Below are 24182 nucleotides of genomic sequence, written 5' to 3'. Positions count from 1 at the left end.
CTTCAAAGCCTTTCATTACCATAGTATAGCTGAGTCCTAATCGAAGGGCCTCAGAAAACTGTATTCCAGCTTGCCTCTCTTATAGAGTCATAATCTCATACAGCATAGAAACAAGTCTTCAGATTACCATGCCACAGCTTATTTTACAAGTTTGATCCTACAAGTCCCACCAGCATCTAAAAGCTCTGCCCATTGCCAAATCTAAACTGTTGTGCATCCCTGATATTCAGTTGTCAGCCTTCAGCTGTCTAAATGAGAAACTTGGCCATTCCCTTCCCAAACCATCAATTGCCTTTGAGATGCCCCTTAAAATCCTCCATCAATGAAGAGCCATCCTTCACTTGCTGGCCCTCTATTCCTAGCTTCCTTTAAGCGGCTCCTTAAATATAACTCTGCATGATTACCTTCCTGGGGACATCTGCTAAAAGTCCAGTGAGTTATAGGTTGGTGTTGCTAATGATGCATTTATGTTCAATTACCTGATGTACTTGGTGACAAAGGAAGATTCAGAGTGTGTTGCTACTGCCCTAGGCATTCATTGGTCTGATGCTAAATACCAAAGGACCCTTCACTGATATTCTCTGGCAAGTGGCATTATTTTTAATAATTCATTTCTGCTGGTATTAACCACAGCAAGGATTTCACTGCAGAACTATTGCAGGGATCCGTTTAATAGTGTTGTGTCAGTCACATCGCCCAATAATAGTAGATCAGTAAAACCCATGCTTCTCCCATTGGACCTGTTAGCAATGCAGGATATAGTGGGAAGTGGAACGTGAAAACATAAGAAACAAAAGCAGGAGTCAGCTTGCTGTCCAGTCGAGCCTGCTTCACAACTCAATAAGATCATGGCTGATCTGGCCATGGACTCAGCTCCACCTACCTGCCTTTTCCCCATGACTCTTCATTTCCCTGCTATGCAAAAAACCTATCTGTGTCTTAAGTATATTTGATGAGGTAGCCTCTATTGCTTCACTGGCCAGGGAATTCCACAGATTCGCTACTCTCTGGGAAAATCAGTTTCTCCTCATCTCTGTCCGGAATCTATTCCCTCGATTCTTGAGGCTATGTCCCCTAATTCTAGTCTCACTTACCAGTGGAAGCAATTTTCCTGTCTCTACCTTATTTATCCCTTTTATAATGTTATATGTTTCTATAAGATCCCCTCTCATTCTTCTGAATTCCAGTGAGTATAGTACCAGACGACTCAATCTCTCCTCACAGGCTAATCCCCTCATCTCTGAAATCATTCTGGTGTACTTCCTCTGCCTTTATATTTGTGCTAAAGGATTGCGAGCTTCACTGCTGAATGAATGTAGGTGGAACTACAAAGGGTGCTTGATTAAAAACATCAGCATCTCTTAATGGGTAATGAGGCAGGGCTAAATCTGAAATAAGTACCTTAATGAAAAGCTAACATTAATATAGCAGTCGCAAAGTTATACAAAAAATGATTAGATACATTGTTTCAAATATATCTTATTGACTATTCCCATAAATTCTGTTGTACGGTTCTAAAGCAGACTGGGGAATGCACGTACCTGGTTGGAATGCTGTAGTTTTCCCTCTGGGAAAAGCCTTCAAAACCAAGGGTGATAGATGGATGAAACTGTCCCGTGTGATGGTGTGCAGAATCTTAACTAAAGTGCCATGGGGCAATCGTGCCAGTTTGAAAATCAGCACCAGCCCAAGGCACTACATGGTTCTCAGCTCTGCTTAATATGAACACAAAGTACAAGAACCTTCACTCCACATTAATTCTGTACTAGTGAGTGCTTTTATCTGGATTACTGGGAGTTTTACTCTGCAACTATCCCAACCTGTACCTAACCTGGCAATGTCCGCTTGGGCAATGCAGAAGGAATTTTACTTTACACCCAACTCATGTTAAGCCTATACCAGCAGGGTGTGATGAGTGAATGAGGAGGGAGTTTTACTCTGGAACCAACTCACACTTTACCCTCCCCAAGATCTCGTAGCATCAGACTATTGGTTGCCTTGGGCTGCATCCCATAGCATCAGAGGGCAGCAGCAACACACTTCAAATCTTATTGTCAAGCATATCAAGTGTTTGAAAATAGCTAACACCAACCCAGAGCTGCTCAAGACCTGTAACAAATGTTCCCAGGAAGGTAATCAGGCAAAATTTTATACTTAAGGAGACATACACTCAGTGACCACTTTATTAGGTATAGTACCTACACATCTGCTTGTTAGTACAAATATCTAATCAGTCAATCAAGTGGCAGCAACTCAATGCATAAAATAATGCAAACATGGTCAAGAGATTCCATTGTTGTTCAGACCAAACATTAGGATGTTGTTTTGGAAGAAATGTGATCTTAGTGACTTTGACCGTAAAATGGTTGTTGGTAAGATGGGGTGGTTTATCTCAGAATCTGATGATCTCCTGGGATTTTCACGTGCAACAGTCACTAGTGGTGTGAAGGGCATAAAAAGCATTCAGCGAGTTGCAGTACTGTGGGCGAAAATGCCTTTTTAATGAGAGAGGTCTGAGGAGAATGGCCAGACTAGTTCAAGCTGACAGGAAGGCAACAGTAACTCAAGTAATCACACATTACAACAGTGGTGCACAGAAGAGCATCTCAGAAAGCACAACATGTTGTACCTTGAGGTGGGTGAGTACAGCAGCCAGAAGACCACGAACATCATGGGACCCTGGAATAGGTTGCCAACAAGTGAAGAGTGCCCCTTCACTGGTGAAGCACTTAAAGACAGTGCTCCACTTAAGGAGCCCCTTAAAGACAGTGGATGGATTTTGGTGAGATCTAGTCCAGGCAGCGGAAGGCTGAATATCGAATGTCGGGGATGCACAACAGTCCAGATGTGGAGATGCACTGAATGCTTAGATGACTGTAGGGTTGTAATTATAAAAGAAAATTCATGTGCCAGAAGGCTATGAGCTGGGTGCTGAATATGAGACCAATATAGAAATGTACTTGATATTGTAGAAGACCTTCACTCTGGACATATTCCACTCTGTTAAGATGCTGTAAAAATACACCACTCTTGGGATTAATTATCTTGATCTGACAAATACAAAAATAACCATTTAAGGAGATGTCCTATGTTCCTCGAATAGCTCTCTAACGCCTGCTATTACTCACACTCCTATTAAATGTTCACTGTCTATACATTGCTATGTCACACTTTCATTTCTTCATATACTTCCAGATCACTTCTGTGTTTCTCAGATGTTCCCAGTTGATCATATAACTCCATAAAATCCTCTCCCACTGCACCCTTTCAAACTTTCTCCAAACATTCCTGGATCCAATCCATAATGCATCTCTACAGCTCACAGCGAATTGGAACCTGATGCTTTTGCTGTAGGCTGAACTGGCAGAGTACAGTACCAGCAGGACACCCTCTTGTTGTGATCTGTCAATATACATCAAGATCCTGTAGCTTTGTTGACGTCTTGCCTGCAGTGACTGCATAGGATTTCTGTGGAACAAAATCAGCCAATGCTGGAAGCAACCAGCAGTACAGGCAGTAACTGACCAAACAAGGAAGGTTATCAGGCTGGAACTGGGGCACCCTCCTGTCTTGCTGCATGCACACACCGATGTGGGGCGGAAGGAAAGGCCAAAGAAAATAATTCCATGTACTTGAATTGAAGCTTCAGTGGTTTTTCTCCAGCAGTTTGTTTCTCTTCTGCTCCAGACTCCAGCACCTGCGGTCTCCACACTGAGTGATCTGTTGTTTCTCTGGACCTTTGCTGGCTGCATGAACAATCCTGGATCTTTATTTTCATTTTGTTTTCCATCATAAGCAGAATTCTGTTTTTCCGTTAGGATCTGCCATCAGCCCTGAACACTGAGGCTCCTGTATCTCCTTCCTAATGGCAGCAGAGAGAAGAGAGCATGGCCTGGATGGTAGGGATCCTTGATGATGGATGCTGCTTTCCTGCAATAGTGCTCCTTGTAGATGTGCTCAATGGTGGGGAGTCTAGGACCAAAGGGCAAAACCTCAGTACAGAGGGATCTCTCTTTAGAGCAGAGATGGAGAAGAATTTCTTTGGTTGGTGAATTTGTGGAACATCGCATAGATGACTGTGGAGGCCAAGTTATTGGTTAAATTTAAAGCGGAGGTTGATAGGTTCTTGATTAGTTAGGGCAGGGTTTCTCAACTAGGGTTCCATGAGAGATCATGATTTAAAAAAACAAACCGTTTTTTGAACTTTGTGTGGCACACGATGCTAGCACTCGCAGTGGTGGGCAGTGACTGAGCAGCCCTGTTAGCAATCTCGATAGTGGTCTTTCAGCCCAGTATGGCCGTGCACAGTAGGGCCCTGTTTATTCTCAGTTTTTGACGCAAGATAGCAGAGGCCGTTGATAATTGGTAAGCGCTCTATTGCATGGGCTGATAAGGAACGTGAAGTGCATTTTCCAGGCATTGAATGGGCTCGCCCAACTCGGGCTGTGACGCCAGCCCCTCCCTCCTGATGAGATTTATTGACCTGCCCCTGGACAAGTCTGGATTTCTGTGAAAGAAGAGTATCCTGCCATTCATAGGAAAGCAATGAACATTTTGCTGCAGTTTTCAACTTCTTACATGTATGAGCAAGTTTTTGATTGTTTAACAAGCATCAAGAGCAAGGAGAGAAATTGTCTTATTTTAGTTGAAGGTGAAATCCATGTGTGCTTATCTCAAGATCAACCCAGAATTGAGTATTTGTGCAGCAAAAAAACAAACACAGGTTTCACATGCTAGGCCTATATTGGGCCCGATCATATCACTTAGTAAGAAACTGTTTTTTCAAAGTCTTGTATAAAATAGTGTCTTAGGCTATATTTTTATTCTTATTGCTTTGGCTTACGGTTTTTAGTAACTTTACTGTTCAACATTGTCAATAAATTTTGATATTGTAAATAGCATTAATTAAAATCAATTTACAACCTTTATTTAAATTAAATCTACTGAACCTACCTTTAGAAAAATTAAATCCCATTTTGGCTTAAGCCAATTATTTAACAGAAATTTATTATGTTTTCCTTATGAGTTTTTAAAACTTATGAAAGGGAAAGAAAGATTAACTTAGAGAAAGGTAAGCTGAGCTTCAATACCTTTTTTTTCAAGAAAGGATGGCTAAAAATTCATTCTCTACACAAAAGAGCATTGACAATTATTTTTGGACTATTATATCTACAGTTTAGTGATCACAATAATGTAGTATGAGCTGTAGATATAATAACTTTTACACAGGGGTTCCCTCAGACCTGAAAATTATTTCAGGGGTTCCTCTAGGGCAAAATGGTTGAGAAAGGTTGAGTTAGGGTGTGAAAGGTTACGGGGAGAAGGCAGGAAAATAAATCAGTCATCTTGTAATGGCAGAGCAGACACGATGAGCCAAATGGCTTAACTTCGTTTCTCTGTTTTCTGGCTGATGGTTTTTATAATCACAGGATCAGTGAGTACTACAGCACAGACACAGGAACCTACAGTCCATTTAATCTTTGTCGAAGTGTTATTCTGCCTAATTCCCTTGACCCACACCCGAACCAAAACCCTCCATACCCCTCCCATCCATGTACTTATCCAAACTTCTCTTAAATGTTGCAATTAAACTCAGAACCACCACTTCAGTCAGCCTTGCCACTCATTGGTTCAAAATCATAAACTTATCTGAAATGACGTTAACCTGCTTTAGTTCTGCCACTTGGAAGTCTTTCCGCTTCATTGGTGCTTAAAACGCAGCTTTGTCTGAAAATCTGATGGTGGTCTTTTGAATCCTGGAGTACTGATGTCGATCAGAAACAGGAAGAAGTCATTATTTTTCTCTTGGGTACCTCTTGCGATGACATCTTAACTAGACATCATTCACCCAAATAATACCTGCTGCTTACTTTCCAGGCAGTCTAATCTGTTCATTCATTTGTTCCCATCGTGTTTTCGATTCTGCTCTGTAACAGGAAATTACTCCCAGTCACGGGTTAGGGGGGATTGGTGCTTGTACCCTGACTACTCACAATCTACATCAATAGTTTGAAAGAGGAGACTAAATGTTGTTTTTCAAGTTTGCTGATGATATAACACCAGATGGGATTGGGAATAGGAAGAAGGATGTATTGAGGGATTTGGACAAGTTCTGTGAGAGAGTAAGAACATACTAGGTGTAATCTATTATGGGAAAAAGGTTTATGTACAGTGTAGCACAGTGCTGCAGTAGGTTGAAATACTGCCTCACCGTTCCAAAGGCCTAAACAACACACATAAAATGCTGGATGAGCTCAGTAGGACAGGTAGTACCTATAGAGGGAAATAAACAGTCGATGGTTTGGGTTGAGATTCATCATACACCCAAGAGATTCTGCAGATAATGGAAATCTTGAGCAACACTCACACAACGATGGAAGAACTCAGCAGGTCACACAGCATCTATGGGAGTTGCGGAGGGTGGGGAGTAAACAGCAATGACTTAATTTCAATCTTAACTCCTTTGTGGAGTTCTCGTATTCTCTTGGTGACTACATGGGTTTCCTCCAGGTGCTAACCTCCAAAGTGGTGCAGTTGGAAAATTGTCCAAAGTGGGCAGTTGAGTGATGGAAATTGAAGGGAAATGATGGAAGTGTGAGCAGAATAAAGTGGGATTAGGGAGGACAGATGCTTGATGCTCAGTGGGCCAAAGGGCCCACTATTCCTGTGGTTTATTACTTCATGACTCTTTGTTTAGTTACCTTTACTCTAACAATGAATACTACTGCCAGAGAGGGCACGTGGCCCAGATTCACCTGATTGGTTCCGGGTTTAAAGAATGAGAGAATATCTAACTGAAACATACAAAATTCTTACAGGGCTTGACAGGGCTGATGGAAGAAGGGTGCTTCCCTGGCTGAAAAGTCTAAAACTAGGAGCACACCCTCGGAATAAGGAGTAAACCATCTAAGATTGTGTTGAATGGAAATTTCTTCACTCATATAGTGGTGAATCGTTTGAATTACAGGTTTCCCCTGCCATCTGAAGGTAGAACGTTCCTATGAAAAGGTTCGTAAGCCGAAATGTCGTAAAGCGAAAAAGCAATTACCATTTATTTATATGGGAAAATTTTGTGAGCGTTTGCAGACCCAAAAATAACCTACCAAGTCATGCCAAATAACACGTAAAACCTAAAATAACAGTAACATATAGTAAAAGCAGGAATGATATGATAAATACACAGCCTATATAAAGTAGAAATACTTCTCTACAACAATTGCCTGCACAGATCACCGTAGCGAAAATCTCACGCAAGCGCTCTCGGCAGAAAATCTCACGCAAGTGCTGTTGGCATAAACACGCTCTCCAGTAACCTTTAAACTATGAAGCTGCCAAATCTACCAAATAACACGTAAAAATACACAGCCTATATAAAGTAGAAATAATGTATATACAGTGTAGTATCACTTACCGGAATCGGGAAAACAGCGCCGAGCACACTGATGATGGTGTGTTAGACTGAGTCGTCACAGGATGGGGTGGTGCAGTGGCCCCCACCCTCCAGGCTGCTGATTGATACATTGCCATGAAGAACGCAGCGGTAGCCAGGAGGCACACAGCACATCTTTAAGAAAAAAGCCGGAATAAATATGCTAATTAATTAGGTGCATCCCGGCACGTAAATGTCGGCGCAGATCAGTGCCGATTGCCAATTGCATCACCTCTGATCTGGGCCGACAATTACGTGTCGGCAGCACCTAATTAATTAGCATGTTTATTTCGGCTTTTTTCTTAAAGGGATGTGCTGTGTGCTTCCCGGCTACCGCTGCATTCTCCGCGAATCGATACAGTATCTGTCCGGGGCCCAGGGGTTGGAGTGGTGGGACACGGGGATGTCATCTCATCCATTGCTTCACTTTCACTACTGCATTCGGTTTCAATTGTTATCCTTTCCTCTTCCAATTGCATCAGCTCTTCATCTATCAGTTCTTGGTCGTGAGATGCCAAAACCTCTTCAACATCATCTTCGTCAGCTTGGACAAGCCAAACTCACTTTGTTCTTGCTTCGTTCACCACGATCGAAATGCTTACTTATATCTAGTTTTACGTTAAGTGTAACACCCTTATGAGCTCTTTCAGGCTTTTCCGACACCTTAGAACTCATCTTGCTAACAGCTGCTCAATGCAACGTGTTTAAGCAATGCCGTTCCGAATCTGGGGGGAGAGCGGCTGCTCAGAGTGCGTGCTGCCTTTTATCGCGCGCTGATTTTTTATCACGCACTGCCTTTCTTCGTAACAGTGAAAACAACTTCTGAAAGCGAAAACAGGGTACTAATGTAGGTCTTTCGTAACAGTGAGGTTTCGTAAAGCGAACGTTCGAAAAGCGGGGGACACCTGTACCTACCCTGGAAGGCTGTGAATGCTCTGCTATTGCTTATTCAGAGATCAATAGATGAATAAACTCTTCTCGGGCTTCCAGTTGGGTACAGGTATCAGTTTTAACCAATGTTTCAATGACAAACGCTCTCATTTTCATCAGGGATGATGTCTGGGCACGTCTAGTCTGGTGGTATTTATACCCCCGTCATCCGTCCCTCCTGATTGGTTAGTCCAATCAGGTTTCCGTCGTCCCACCTTGTTTACAATCGAATTACAGTTGTTACTTAGAGTGAGACCTTCATTTTTGTTAAAATTCATTTCCTCTAGTTTCATTTCAATGGTTTGCTTCACCAGGCACAACACAGTAGTTTTGTCAATCCTATTGGTGAATGTAATGTTCTTCTACTGCCAATTTCTCCGGGTAAGCTAAACCTACAGAATGACTACAAGGTGAGGGAAATTAATTGGGCCCTTTACCCAATGGAAAAACCAGGAAACCTATCAATGAGGAGGAACCCGTCGCTACCGCATGTCTTCCCTATATTTCCAAGTGTAAGGGGTTTCTTTTTTTATGTCACTGCGTAGTCTAATTAAAATGGCTTCTTTGTTATGTTAACTGCTGAGAAAGTCCTCCCGCTAGCAGTTTGTTTTGGATTATCTATTGATAAGGGAACGAATGAACCAATTGGGATAGTTGTTATGCTTTGGTGTGTCTGTAAGATATTGTATGCGCGGGGTTTTGGGGCAGAAGGCGGGAGAGAGAGACAGAGGATGGGCCAGGTGCTGTGAGTCCGCTAACGGGGTCGGACCCCGAGCGGGGCGTTCGGCAAGGAGAGGAGAAGGAGACGAACTTGTGCGGAGCGTCTGGTTGACCACCGTTGTTGGTCCCAGGTGGCCGGTCAAGGTGGTCCGAGGTGTCACAGGGCGAAGAAGAAGGGTCCTGAGCTCCAACTGTTTGTGCATGAAGAGATTGAACTTTGATAAGTGTGACACCTTTGATTTTCCTTTTATATTTTATTCTCTATTAATTATATAGTTCCAGTAATATCTATAAACTGTAAATCATTTAATCGTATCTGGTGTATTGTCTGTTATTTGGGTGGGGTGGGGTACATCACACAGCATCCACACAAACTAATTACCCAGTTTGGCGGGGCCGAGGGCCGTTTCCCTAGACGACAGCGAGCCAAATGACCCTAAGGCTGGCCGGGGGGCTACACAAGGTTTCTGGAAGGATTGCCAAGATCCTGAAGAAATACCTGATTAATACCATCCACAAACCCATAAGGAAGCTCAAATCACAGCTTATGTGGGTCAAAGATGACCTGGGACTCAGGACAGCTGGTGTTTACAGGATTTCCTGTGAATGCGGAGCAGTGTATATCAGCCAGACTGGACGCAAGGTGGGAACCTCAAACAAGGAGCACAGAAGGTGTATCCACTTGGGTTACCCAGAGAAATCGATGGTAGAAGAACATTGCATTCGCAATGGCCATTGGTTTGACTTTGATGGCACAAAACTACTGTGCCATGTCAATGGCTTTTGGGACTGCCTGGTGAAGGAAGCCATTGAAATAAAACTAGAGGAAAATAATTTCAACAAAGATGAAGGTCTCGCACTAAGTAAGAACTGGAATTTGATTGTAACCAAGATGGACAGTAGATACCTGACTGGATGAGGACTAACCAATCAGGAGGGACGGATGACAGGGGTATAAACACCACCAGACTAGACATGCCCAGGCATCATCCCTGATGAAGATAGCAGAGTTTGCCATCAAAGCATCAGTTAGAATCAATACTTGTACCTGCTGGAAGCCCGAGAAGTGTTTATTCATCATATATGCCAGGAAAGCACTAGATTCTTTTTCAGAGATCATTAGATTTCTGGATATTTAAGGGCCAAGGAAAATGGGATTAGTGTTAACCATATAAACATATAACCATATAACCATATAACAATTACAGCACGGAAACAGGCCATCTCGGCCCTTCCAGTCCATGCCAAACTCTTACTCTCACCTAGTCCCACCGACCTGTACTCAACCCATAACCCTCCATTCCTTTCCTGTCCATATAGCTGTCCAGTTTAACTTTAAATGACAACATCGAACCTGCCTCAACCACTTCTGCTGGAAGCTCGTTCCACACAGCCACCACTCTCTGAGTAAAGAAGTCCCCCCTCATGTTACCCCTAAACTTTTGCCCTTTAACTCTCAACTCATGTCCTCTTGTTTGAATCTCCCCCACTCTCAATGGAAAAAGCCTATCCACGTCAACTCTATCTATCCCTCTCATAATCTTAAATACCTCTATCAAGTCCCCCCTCAACCTTGATATGGAAGAGTAACTATGACCCTAATGGATGAGGCTCTGCTAGCAAGGCCAGGAGCCAATCTTTGGCTCATGTTACCAATGAGCCAAAGATGTGTCAGGCCACTGCTATTGAAACTGGTTCTCCAGGTTTTGGAGAACTGAATAAGTAAGTTTCAGGCTTGATGCAAGGTAATACACCTCCGAAGTGGTTGGGAGAAACATCTAGATAACTTTGTCACAGTTAGTGTTGCTGGCTTCTGTTGTGACTGTCAATGAAAGCCACTGGAGAGACACACAGCTGGAAGTAGAGAAGTCTTTCTTTGGCACACACAAGCTGACAGTATTTGGGGTCACTCTGGAGAAAGGCTCCCTGACCCAACATAACATCACTTTTTTATATGCTAAAGATTAAAGGACAATTCTGTAGTTACAATTGTATTCATAATTCTTCCTTTGAATTACATATAATTTTCAAATACCTAGATCTTCACACTAATACACCGGACATCCAAAATGAATGTAATTGACCGCTGTCTCTAGGCTGCATTCATGCATATGTAGTCATCTCAGGTCAACAAGGTGTTTCCTGGTTTGCAATCAACCCCAATCTGCAGCTGCAGGAAGACCATTGTTCCGAGCAGCATTTTAAACTCAATCTACAATCCACATTCAGATCTGAAGATCTGGTTGCTATTGAAATTAATACTTGCTATATTCCATATCTGCAGAATTCACCCTAACACCTTTGATCCCTAGGTACCCAAGCCTGATCCTAAGGTTGGCTACTGTCTGTATGTTACTTTTCAGCTATTTAGAGATATAGCATGGTAACAGGCCCTTCTGGCCCAACCCACCCCCACTGCTTAATTACAGCCATGTGACTAATTGACCTACTAACCCGTACACCTTTGGAATGTGGGAGGAAACCAGAGCACCTGGAGGAAATCCACACGGTCGTGGGGAGAATGTACAAACTCCTTACAGAATGCAGTGAGGTTTGAACCTGGGTTGCTGACGCTGGAATAGTGTTATGCTAACTGCTCCCTTGTTGGGTCTGCATGTTCTCCCAGATTGCATTTGTTTTCCTTCCCCAATCTCACATCCCAAAGACACGTTAATTCACCACTGTAAATGACCACATTAGTGTGTGTAAATGACAAAATAATCAGAAAGGACAAGTTGGTGAGCATGGGAAAGAGAATAAGCTGCAGAGCTACAGAGTAATAAGATAGAGGGGTACTGGTCAATTGAGATTGCTCTGCATGAAGCTGGCCTAGGGTTGATTGGCTGAATGGCCTCTTGCTTGATGCAATGAGTATGTGAAACAATGGAAAATATGCAGGGTCTAAGGGTTACACCCCTGTGGTGTTTGTTGCAGATGAAGAGCTCTTAACTTTGGTGATTTTATTTCTTAGGAATCTCCTCCTTGCTTCTCGCAGTTGCCCCAGTGTCACCGAGATACCATTTCAATATTCAGAATTGGTGATTTTAGCATGATGATGATACAGGCTAGGCAAGGGTGTGGGAGCGAGGTAGGGAGGAGGTGTGAAGGTTGTAGAGACCATCGAGATTTCGGAAACATTATCCAGATGTTTCTCCCACCCACTCTGGAGGTGTCGCTGCAGACAAGGGCAATGTGATCTGGCAAAGTGGAGAGGACAGCTGTGCACTTGTGCTGACTGGGAGTAATTTCTGATTTTCTGTTTGGATTTAGAATGTTAAACAGGGGAGCTGTAGATATACGGCATTGTTTTAAGTGACAGTAACTGGAATTCTCTCCATTAGCTGAAGGAATGCATGACACAAGCTGCTTTCTGTTAGTTATGCTCTCAGTACAGTCTGCACATCAGTAAACTGCTGTGAACTGAACATAAGACTGATGTTCATGGGTGCCCCCTCTATTGACTCAACAGCGTGCTCTCAAACAATGTGTTTAATCTTTAAAAGAAAGAACTTGCATTTGTACAGCATTCGCCATGGCCTCAGCGAATCACACAGACCTTTACGGCTAATCTTTGGAATGCCGTTACTGTAGCAACCTAGGAAACATGGCAGCCATTTAATGTTTCAAAAGATCCGGCAACAATCGACAGTTTTTTTTTTGTTTTGGTGATGCTGATTGACAGGAGACCCTTGGGAGGTTTAGTTCTTTTAGTTCTGGTGGATATTTCACTATGCAGACAAGGGCTCACTATTATACCTTTTGAAAGGCAGCTTCTTCTCAAAGCAGTACTGCAGCACTGGCCCAAGTGTTACGTTCTGAAGTGGGAGCCCACAAGTTCTTATTACAGAGACTAAGCTGTTCCTTCAGTATTTTACCTCAACCAACATATCCACCATCAGGGTATAAAATGTACTTTTTATTATAGTTACCTGCACAGTACTTTCTGTAAGTATAATCACTGGGTTTCATCATTTGCTATTGGTTTATTATTGTTACATGTGCCAAGATACAGTGAAAAGCTTGTCATGCATACTATTTAAACAGATCAAATCATTACCCAGTGCATTGAGCTAGAATCAGGTTAAATAATAACAATGCAGAATAAGGTATAAAAGCTCAGGTATGAGGCTGTAGGTCACAAGTACTTAACATTGCACTGTAATCTTTGTCAAAAAATACTCATGGACAAAACTGAAGCATAAAAACCCCTCTGGCAAAAGTTTCTGGCAACATTTGATTCATGTTCCTTTGCTGATGTACTGTGGGGTTTTCTCCTTGTTTTGCTATGAGTGAAACGACTGGTCATAAGTCACATCTTTAGCAGCCTGCCTTTGTTAGTGAACGCAGAGGAGACCTTTGTGCACTGGATGATGCAATTAGTTGCAACCTGATTCCCAGAGGGTGCAGAGAGGGAAATCATGCCAAATTCCCAACGATTACTGATTGTTAAGCAAGACCTAACTTGTATAAACTGCCTTTGATGCTCAAATATTGCATAACTAAAACATGTGTGAGTCCAATCCTAGATTATTTTAGTTGCTCATATTTGTCCATACAGTAACTGGAGTTCATTCCCTCTCACCTTTATGGCTTTCATGTTCCTGCTTGGTGCATACATTTCAAATTAATTTGCGATGGAAGGGTGGGTCAGCACATTCTTACGAGTAGAAGTGAATAACAGCTTCCAAACGATACCCAGAGACAATGAGTAGTAGGTTCAGGGAGGCTTGTGCAATATTCACCATTTCCTTACCACTCAGAACATGAATCCTTTTCAGACAAGTCAATAGAAAGACAACAAAATAAAACTGCTTACAGACAGACTGGGGTTCTTTTTCCTCTGGAGCAGAGGAGGCCGAGGGGTTATTTTACAGATATAAATGAAATCACAAGAGGCATATATAAGGTGGATAGTCAATTTCTCTAACCCAGTAATTTCTCTCGTCTCCCCCTTCTCTCTTTTTCCATTCCCCATTCTGGTTCCTCTCTCAGCCCTTCTTTTCTCCTCAACTGCCCGTCACCTCTCACTGCTGCCCCTCCTCTTTCTCCATGGTCCACTGTCTTCTCCTATTAGATTTCTTCTTCTTCAGCCCTTTACCTTTTTCCACCTATCACCTCACAGTTTCTTACTTCACCCCCATCGTCCATCGACCCACCTTCCCCCCCACCCAGTTTCACCTATCACCTGCCAGCTTGTACTCCTTTCCCTGCCTCCACCTTATTTTGGCTTCTTTCCCCGTCCTTTCCAGTCCTGATGAAGGGTCTCGGCCCAAATTATTGGCTGTTTATCCAACTCCATAGATGCTGCCTTACCTGCTGAGATCCTCCAGCATTTTGTGTGTGTTGCTCAAGATTTACAGCATCTGTGGAAACTCTTGTGTTTACAGTCACAGCCTTTTTTCCCAGTTGGGATGAAGGGTCTGTTTCCTTTCTGTATAAACCTATGAATTTACCATTGGATACACATTCCGTAAAAAAAAATGCAAGCAGGTCTCTAACTAGGGCTTCTGTTGAATGTTATCCCCTCTCTTTGGGATGGTACAATAGAGCAGTTAGTAGAGCTGTTAGCTCTTCGATCCAGTAACCAAGGTTGAGACCCCACCTCCAGTCATGACTGTGTGGAATTTGTATGTTGATCTCCGAAACCATGTGGGATTACCCCCAGTGCTTCAATTCAGATTGCAAATTAATTTATTTATCACATTTACATCAAAACGTACGGTGAAATATGTCACTTGTGTTAGCAACCAACTCAACATAAGGATGCGCTGAGGGCAGCCCGCAAGTGTCACCACACAATCTGGCACCAACATAGCGTGCCCACAATGGTCAGCAGAACACCACAGAACACAACAGCACTAGAACCAAAGCAAAAGAAACCTCTTTCCTCCCTCTCACCCACCCACCCATACAGAGACAGGCCTCCATCCCCAGGATAGGCCACCTCTGGGTCTCCAGCAGACTCGTGGACTTGTGGACTTGCAGACATCGGGCCTCCAACTTCCAGGCACACAAACCTATGGCTTTGACCATTGGGCCTTGACTTCTAGACTCATCGAATTCAGTCTTCAACCCTTGGGTTTCAATGCTTGGTAGCAACCCCAGGACTCGTTGATGAAAAGACCCCGAACTCCAAATTTGCATGGACCTTTGATCCTGGGTCTCGCCAACTTTGGGGGTGGGTGTTGGGGTGCTCACCAGCCTCATGCCTCCTGCCTGCATGACCTTAGATCCAGGGACCCACCAACCTAGGGGGACTCGTCAAACTGGCGGGATCACCAGTCCTCGCCCATGGGGCCTGCCGAACTTGGTCAATGACAATGGAGATCGATGATCTTTGTCCACAGTGCTCGCCAACCCGAAATCCATCCACAGGGATCGCTGGTCTTCGAATGCTCCAAACTGGAATCTGGCCTGAACTCTAACACCCCTTTATCCCTGTTCCTAAACCCTTGCCTGATCCCTAACTTCCTATGCTGTCCCCGAAACCATCCCTAGCAATCTGAAAAAACAACAACTAAGGCTGAGCCATGACCTCATCAGACATGCAGCTCGCTGCCATCTTGACCAGAAGTTCCCCCCACATCCTAATGGCATGCAGGCTGGTAGGGCAGCCACTGCAAGATTACCCCTAGTGTGTGGGTCTGCGTTAGAATCTGGGGAGAGCTGATGAGAACTTGGGGTATCAAAATGGTGTTAGTGTGGAATTTGTGTAAATGGCCGCATGACGGTTTACGGGGAATCAGTGGGCTGAAAAGTCTCATTCCATGCAGGATAGCTTGATGCCTCAATATCATTAAACTCTCATGGGTCCTATTTGGCGCCTGTATTCCTTGAGCCTTCTGGTTTAAACGGAGATGAGGAGGAATTTCTTCAGCCAGAGAGTGGTGAATCCGTGGAATTTGTTGACACAGGCAGCTGTGGAGGCCAAGCCATTGGGTATATTTAAGGCAGAGGTTGGTAGATTCTTGATTAGTCAGGGCATGAAAGGAACTGGGGAGAACACAGGAGATTGGGGCTGAGCGGAAAAATGGATCAGCTATAATGAAGTGGTGGAGCAGACTCAATGGGCCAAATGGGGTAATTCTGCTCCTATATCTTATGGTCTTATCAGTGTAATGTTCCCCTTCAAAATCGTGGATGGAGCAAAGATTTCACAGTTCTGCCCCTCAGTGTCTTTTACCAGGTTCTTTAAACGTCTTTCTCAGAGTAATTTCCCACAGAATACACCATCAAATAACACAATTTTTTGTTAGGTATGGGTATGGAGAAGCTGGAATAAGGAAAGCCAGTGTGGGTCAGTGTAAGATAGCATGGGAAACTGGAAGTGTGTGAGTTCTATAAATTAACGTGGATTGGCATGCCTTACACGGTCAGTGTTAGGGCTAAAAGATCACTGTATAAATAAAAAAAAAACTAATTGATATGTCTGAATTCAAGTTCCCTAGTTGCCATGATGGAATTCGAATCCACATGCCCGATCATTCTTTTGGTCTCTGGATTGCTGGAGATTTCTGTTGCCAGCTACTTTAATTCTTCACCCTTTTCCACTTTGATCTATCTCTCTGTGTCCACTTGGATGTTATAATGGGCCCAACATAAGCTTGAGGAAAGCATCTCATCTTGTGGCTGGACATGTTGAAACCTTCCAGGCTCAGTATCAAATTATATAACTTTAGGTATCTTTATTGGCTTTTTCAAATTGGCAGGGAAAGTAAGATAGCTGAAGTCCAAAGTTCTAAGTACTTTGAACCTTGGACTTTGATATAACTTCAGGTGTCTTGCTTTCTCTGTCTATTGGAACAGGCCAATTCCCCCTTCTGTGTAATTAACTCAGGTTTTTTCCTTTTTCCATCAGCACGACCTAACCTATACAGCAGGTCACACTGCACTGTATGATGCACCATAACAGTTTCTTTGCCTGTGCTCTAACACTGTGCTCAAAGTGTTAATAAAGGATCATCACTCTGTGATGGATATTCACTTTCTAGACTCCAAGGTGCTTATAGCTAACCTCTGTTTTTTTTTAGCACAGCACTCATTGGCTGTTCACTCAACCCTGGAATATCTGGACAGCAAAGATGCATACATCAGGATGCTCTTTATCGACTACAGCTCAGCATTCAATACCATCCTCCCCTCAAAACTAATCAATAAGCTTCAAGACCTTGGCCTCAATACCTCCTTGTGTAATTGGATCCTTGATTTCCTCACTTGCAGACCCCAATCAGTTCAGATTGGCAACATCTCTTCCACAATCTCCATCAGCACAGGTGTGCCTCAATGTCGAGTGCTTAGCCCCCACTCTACTTGCCTTGCACTTATGACTGTATGGCTAAGCACAGCTCCAATGCCAAATTTAATACTGATGATAGCACTGTGATAGGCTGAATCAAAAGTGGTGATGAATCAGGATTGAACATCTGGCTGAGCGGTGCCACAACAACCTCTTATCAGTAAGATCAAGAAACTGATTATTGACTTCAGGAGGAGGAAACCAGAGGTCCATGAGCCTGTCCTCATCGGGCAATCAGAGGTGGACAAGGGGAGCAACTTCAAATTCCTTGGTGTTACTATTTTAGAGGACCTGTCCTGGGCCCAGTACACAAGTGCAATTCTACAGAAAGCATACAAACTTCGACAAACTTCTATAGATGTGTGGTAGAGAGTATATTGACTGGCTGCATCACAGCCTGGTATGGAAACACCGATGCCTTCAAACAAAAAATCCTACAAAAAGTAGTGGCTAAAGCTCAAACACGAGGAATTCTGCAGATGCTGGAAATTCAAGCAAGACTGGGAGATCGTTTTGCTGAACACCTACGCTCTGTCTACCAGAGAAAGCAGGATCTCCCAGTGGCCACACATTTTAATTCCACATCCCATTCCCATTCTGACATGTCTATCCACGGCCTCCCCTGCTGTAAAGATGAAGCCACACTCAGGTTGGAGGAATAACACCTTATATTCCGTCTGGGTAGCCTCCAACCTGATGGCATGAACATTGACTTCTCTAACTTCCGCTAATGCCCCACCTCCCCCTCGTACCCCATCCATTATTTATTTATATACACACATTCTTTCTCTCTCTCTCCTTTTTCTCCCTCTGTCCCTCCGACTATACCCCTTGCCCATCCTCTGGGCTTTTTTTCCCCCCTCCCCACTTTTCCTTCTCCCTGGGCCTCCCGTCCCATGATCCTCTCATATCCCTTTGCCAATCACCTGTCCAGTTCTTGGTTCCATCCCTCCCCCTCCTGTCTTCTCCTATCATTTTGGATCTGCCCCTCCCCCTCCCACTTTCAAATCTCTTACTAACTCTTCCTTCAGTTAGTCCTGACGAAGGGCCTCGGCCCGAAACGTCGACTGTACCTCTTCCTTGAGATGCTGCCTGGCCTGCTGCGTTCACCAGCAACTTTGATGTGAGTTGGATAAAGCTCAGTCCATCATGGGAAAATCCCTCCCCACCGTTGAGCACATCTACACGGACTGTTGTTGTGGGAAAGCAATATCCATCATCAGTGACCCCTGCCACCCAGGTCATGGTTTCTTCTTGCTGAAGCCACTAGGAAGAAGGTACAGGAGCCTCAGGACTCACATCATCAGGTTCAGGAACAATTATTATCCCTTAACTATTAGGCTGTTGATCTAAAGGGGATAACTTCACTTCCCCATCACGGAAGTGTTCCCACAACCTATGGACTCAGTATCAAGGAGTCTTCGTCTCATGTTCTTGATATTTATTGTGTATTTATTTATTTTATTATTATTATTTCCTTATTTTATCTTTCTATTTGTATTTGCAAAGTACAGTATATTGTTCCTTGCCCACCGGTTGACTGCTCAGTTGGTGTGGTCTTTCATTGACTCCATTATGGTTATTTGATTTATTGAGTATTGATTATGAGTATTGAGTATGGGTTGTATTTGGTGATATACATGTACTTTGATAATAAGGTTACTTTGAACTTTGAACTTTATTCACTAAGGCAAATTCCTTCTTAGAACAGCATCAGAAATTTTCCAAGGTTCAAGAACCTTGTTCAATAAGTTAAACTTCCAACTAGTATTCCTTGCTCACATTCTTGACCTCTAACCTGTACACTTTCCTCACCCTCTTGACCTCTAAGCAATACACATTCCTAACCATGTGGATATCTACCCAGCACAATTTGATCACGCTTTTGACCTCTAACCTGTATACTTTCCTCACCCTCTTAACATCTGAAAAATTCACATTGTATATTCTCTTGACCTCTGACCAGTACACTTTCCTCACCTTCTTGACCTCGAACCAACACACCTTGCTGACTGCTTGACCTCTAACCAGTACACTTTGCTGACCCTCTTGACTTCTAACCTGTACACTTTGTTGACCCTCTTGACCTCTGACCAGAATACTTTGTTCAGCCTCTTGATCTAGGACCAGAACACTTTCCTCACCCTCCTGACCTGTAACCTGTACACTTTATACAGTCTCCTGATCTCTGAACAGTAACCAATACACTTTGGTCACCCTCCTGACCTCTAAACCAATACACTTTCCTAGCAATCTAGACCATTAACCAGTACACTTTGCTCACCCTCTTGACCTCTGACCAGTAACCCCCTTGACCTCTGACCAATACACTTTGCTCAACCTCTTGACCTCTATCCAATACATATTCCTCACCTTCTTAATCTCTAAGCCGTACACTTTGCGCAGTCTTTTGACCTCTAACGAGTACATTTTGCTCACCCTCTTGTCCTCCTACTTGTATACTTTGCTCACCCTCTTGACCTCTAACTTGTGCACTTTGTTCACCATCTTGACCTCTGACCAGTACACTTTGTTCACCGTCTTGATACTTCGCTCACTCACTTGACCATTAACCTGTACACCTTCCTCACCCTCTTCACCTCTATCCAATGCACTTTGATCACCCTCTTGACCTCAACTCAGTATACTTTGCTCACCCTGTTGTCCTCTAACCAATACACTTTGCTTGTCCTCTTGATCGCTAACCAATATAGTGTGCTCACCCTCTTGACCTCTGACCAGTACACTTTCCTCACCTTCTTGACCTCGAACCAACACACCTTGCTGACTGCTTGACCTCTAACCAGTACACTTTGCTGACCCTCTTGACTTCTAACCTGTACACTTTGTTGACCCTCTTGACCTCTGACCAGAATACTTTGTTCAGCCTCTTGATCTAGGACCAGAACACTTTCCTCACCCTCCTGACCTGTAACCTGTACACTTTATACAGTCTCCTGATCTCTGAACAGTAACCAATACACTTTGGTCACCCTCCTGACCTCTAAACCAATACACTTTCCTAGCAATCTAGACCATTAACCAGTACACTTTGCTCACCCTCTTGACCTCTGACCAGTAACCCCCTTGACCTCTGACCAATACACTTTGCTCAACCTCTTGACCTCTATCCAATACATATTCCTCACCTTCTTAATCTCTAAGCCGTACACTTTGCGCAGTCTTTTGACCTCTAACGAGTACATTTTGCTCACCCTCTTGTCCTCCTACTTGTATACTTTGCTCACCCTCTTGACCTCTAACTTGTGCACTTTGTTCACCATCTTGACCTCTGACCAGTACACTTTGTTCACCGTCTTGATACTTCGCTCACTCACTTGACCATTAACCTGTACACCTTCCTCACCCTCTTCACCTCTATCCAATGCACTTTGATCACCCTCTTGACCTCAACTCAGTATACTTTGCTCACCCTGTTGTCCTCTAACCAATACACTTTGCTTGTCCTCTTGATCGCTAACCAATATAGTGTGCTCACCCTCTTGACCTCTGACCAGTACACTTGCAAAGTTTTCAAAGGTACCATTTAATGGCAGAGAAATGTATACTATATACATCCTGAAATGCTTTTTCTTCACATCCATCCACAAAAAAAGAGGAGTGCCCCAAAGAATGAATGACAGTTAAATGTTAGAACCCCAAAGTCCTCCCCCAGCTTCCCTCCCTCCTGCGCATAAGCGGCAGCAAGCAACAATTCCCCCCCCGCACCGACAAAAAAAGCATCAGCACCCACCACCGAGCACTCAAGTGTGAGCAGGACAACAGCACAGACACAGACTTGCAGTACTCCAAAGACTACATTGTTCACCCGGCATTCGACATACCACAGGCTCTCTCTCTCCCTAATAAGGGAGAAAGAGATGTCTCCGTTTCACAGCGAAAGGGGAGACATAACAAACAACTCACTGGTTTACGGTGTTAAAAGTCCATTGCATCGCTTTTTCCGAGCTCTGTGCCCAAAGATCTTGGGTCTCTGGGCACACAGCCAGAGATGTTCCATCTCCAATGACACACCGATCTCCTATAGAGGCACTAACCTCCAATCCCCCCCGTCTCCAGAGCCACGAGATCCCCGTCCTCCGAAGGCGAGCGGAGCTCTTAGGTCGAGCCCTTGGCATGCCAAACAACCGTTAGTTGTGAAATCCCGAGAGTGGGTCCCATTCCCGCAAAGAACCGTAGTCAATGTATAACTCCAGATCTGGGTCTTCAGAAGAACCCTGAAAAGGAAAAAATAGAGATATTAAAGATGGAAATAGAGCTGTTTCTGAAGATGCAAGCAAAGGAGTTGCCGTTAGGCGCCACTAACCCTTCTAAGCTCCGCCTTCTAACTTTGCTCACCCTCTTGACCTCTGACCTATACACATTGCTCACCCTCTTAACCTCTACCAGTACACCTTTGCTCACCCTCTTGACATCTAACCAATACACTCTGCTCACTCTTTTGATCTCTAACCTGTACACCTTCCTCACTCTCTTGACCTGTAACAAGTACACGTTGATCACTTTCTTGATTTATTCAAGATGAAGAATGGGCTCCATGTTGACCTAGTTATAGCATGACCTCATCCAGAGAAACAGGACATTATATGTTCTCTACTTAAGCAACCCATCAACCTGACCTAATAATGTAGTTGAGAAGCATCACACACATTGATGATACCAATTCATAGCAAAGCTGTATGCATGTTTGCAGGCAGTTGGGGTTGCTAGGAGTGACTGAGAGAAGATACAGAATTCATTCCTCAGCCTCAGTTTCTGCACTGGACGACTCATTCATCAGAAACTTTTTGCTATGTCTTTCTAGCTTGTAAGAATTGCACTTGTGTTTGGAAATCCTTTGTAAATTATAAATCTCTCTGAAGAATTACTCTTCAGAAATTAAGTCGGTTTCAATTAAATATAAACTGTGTTTAATCTGTTTCATTAGCTGGAAGTATCTCCTCCTTGGTGAGAGGGGTGACCTACTGCTTGAAGTAGTGATTATTGGCAACTAGATCCCTTCAGGAGGAGACTAAAACAGTAAAGTAAACTTGTCATTGAAGTCTAGGTTGAAACAGTATAATCTCCCTAAAGTGAAGGTACTTGTAGATACTTATACCAGATGGGGCTTAAAGTCCTGAATTAAGATGAATGCTCTTGAACAGGTGCTCTCTGTATCATTACATCTCTCCCATACTGTCATACAGTTATAGACAAGTACAGCATGAAACAGGTTCTTTGGCCCACGGAGTGCACACTGATCACCGATCACCCATTTACACTAATCTACACTAACCCCATGTATTACTATCCTCACATTCTTATCAGCTCTCCCCAGATTCAACCATGTATCTATGCACCAGCACGTCTGCCAATCTGCACATCTTTGGGATATGGGAAGAAACCAGCATGGTCACAGGGAGAAAGTGCAAATACAGCCAGCAATTGCAATAAGGAAACACAGGGTAACCTTGATCCCACTCGATCACTGATATTCTCTTTGACCTATCCATACTAGCCCACTTTCTCTGTAACATAAAATGTGTTTTCTTTTTCTTCTAGTTCTGCGAAAGGGTGTTAAACCCGAAATAATAACTCTTGTTTCTCTTCTCACAGATGCTGCCTGGCCCGGGGAGTGGTTATTGCATTTTCTGTTCTTATTTAAGTTTTCCAGCACTTGCCGTATTTTGATGCTCGAGTGTGTGTTGTTTGTCTCAGTTCAGATTGAGGCCTGCACTATTTTCAATTTAAGATCATAGGCTCTATAAATATTAAAGAGAAGGTAGCTGCTGAGGGTGCATGTGAGAAATGGCTGCCTGCTGATCGCAATGCATTCAGCAGATTTGAATGTGTGGAGCTGAGAAAAGGCTGGCAGACAGTACTCATGCATGGTTTCAGCATTGAGTTCCAAAGAGAAGCTCCCTCCCCATCTCACTCTCACAAAACTTTAGAGACAGGGCATGGTGTGATTCGTTATATATCTGAGTGGAGACCATTGATGTTTGTGTCAAATTCCTGGGGAACAAAAAATGCGTTTAGCTTTGTTCTGTTAAGTTTATTTGCTTCTTTCTTAACTGCGAGATCATCAATTTTTCTGATTTCTGAATTTCACTTTTCACTACAGAATGGACATGTAGGCAATAAGGTTTCTAATTACACAACCTGAATCTCAGTTAAGGTCACTTCGAAGCAAGATTCTAGTTTCGTGATTCTGTGTCTGGCAACCCCAGCTCTTTAGGTTGAACGTCAGGACTTCTGCATTTACTATTGCTAGATGAGTGAGTGAGTGAGAGAGGGGGATGAATTAAGAAGCTGGGAGGTGATAGGTGGAAAAGGTAAAGGGTTGGAGAAGAAAGAATCCGATAGGAGAGAAGAAGGGATCATGGGAGAAAGGGTTGGAGGAGGGCACCAGGGGAGGTGATAGGCAAGTGAGAAGAGGTAAAAGGTCAGAGAGGGGAATTGAAGAAAAAGGGAAGGGGAAGGGGAAAAATTACTGGAAGTTGGGGTGATGTTCATGCCATCAGGTTAGAGGCTACCTGGACGGAACATGAGGTGTTGCTTCTCCAAGCTGAGAGTTAACTCATTGTGGCAGAAGAGGAGGCCACGGACTGACATGTCGGATTGTGAATGGGGATAGGAATTAAAATGGTTGGCCACTGGGAAATTCTGCTTTTTGCAGGTGGAGTTGAGGTGCTCGACAAAGCGGTCCCCAATCTTCATCGGGTCTCACTAATATAGAGGAGGCTGCATTGGGAGTACTGGAGACAGTAGACAACCTCAAGAGATTTGCAGGTGAAGTGTTGGCTC

The 24182-nt window shown here is 43.6% G+C and overlaps 1 long non-coding RNA gene across 1 annotated transcript in view; it reads right to left on the bottom strand.

Moving 5' to 3' along the window:
* Window positions 1-24182, bottom strand: part of LOC140185542 (uncharacterized) — a 60850-nt gene that overhangs the window by 26116 nt on the left and 10552 nt on the right. Inside the window, exon 2 of the long non-coding RNA XR_011882645.1 lies at window positions 21434-21613. This is a non-coding gene — a long non-coding RNA (uncharacterized lncRNA). The remainder of the gene's footprint in view (window positions 1-21433; window positions 21614-24182) is intronic.

The sequence above is a fragment of the Mobula birostris genome, chromosome 20, assembly GCF_030028105.1.
Source record: "Mobula birostris isolate sMobBir1 chromosome 20, sMobBir1.hap1, whole genome shotgun sequence".
Taxonomy (NCBI): Eukaryota; Metazoa; Chordata; class Chondrichthyes; order Myliobatiformes; family Myliobatidae; genus Mobula; species Mobula birostris.
This window is presented reverse-complemented; position numbering and strand designations above follow the sequence as displayed.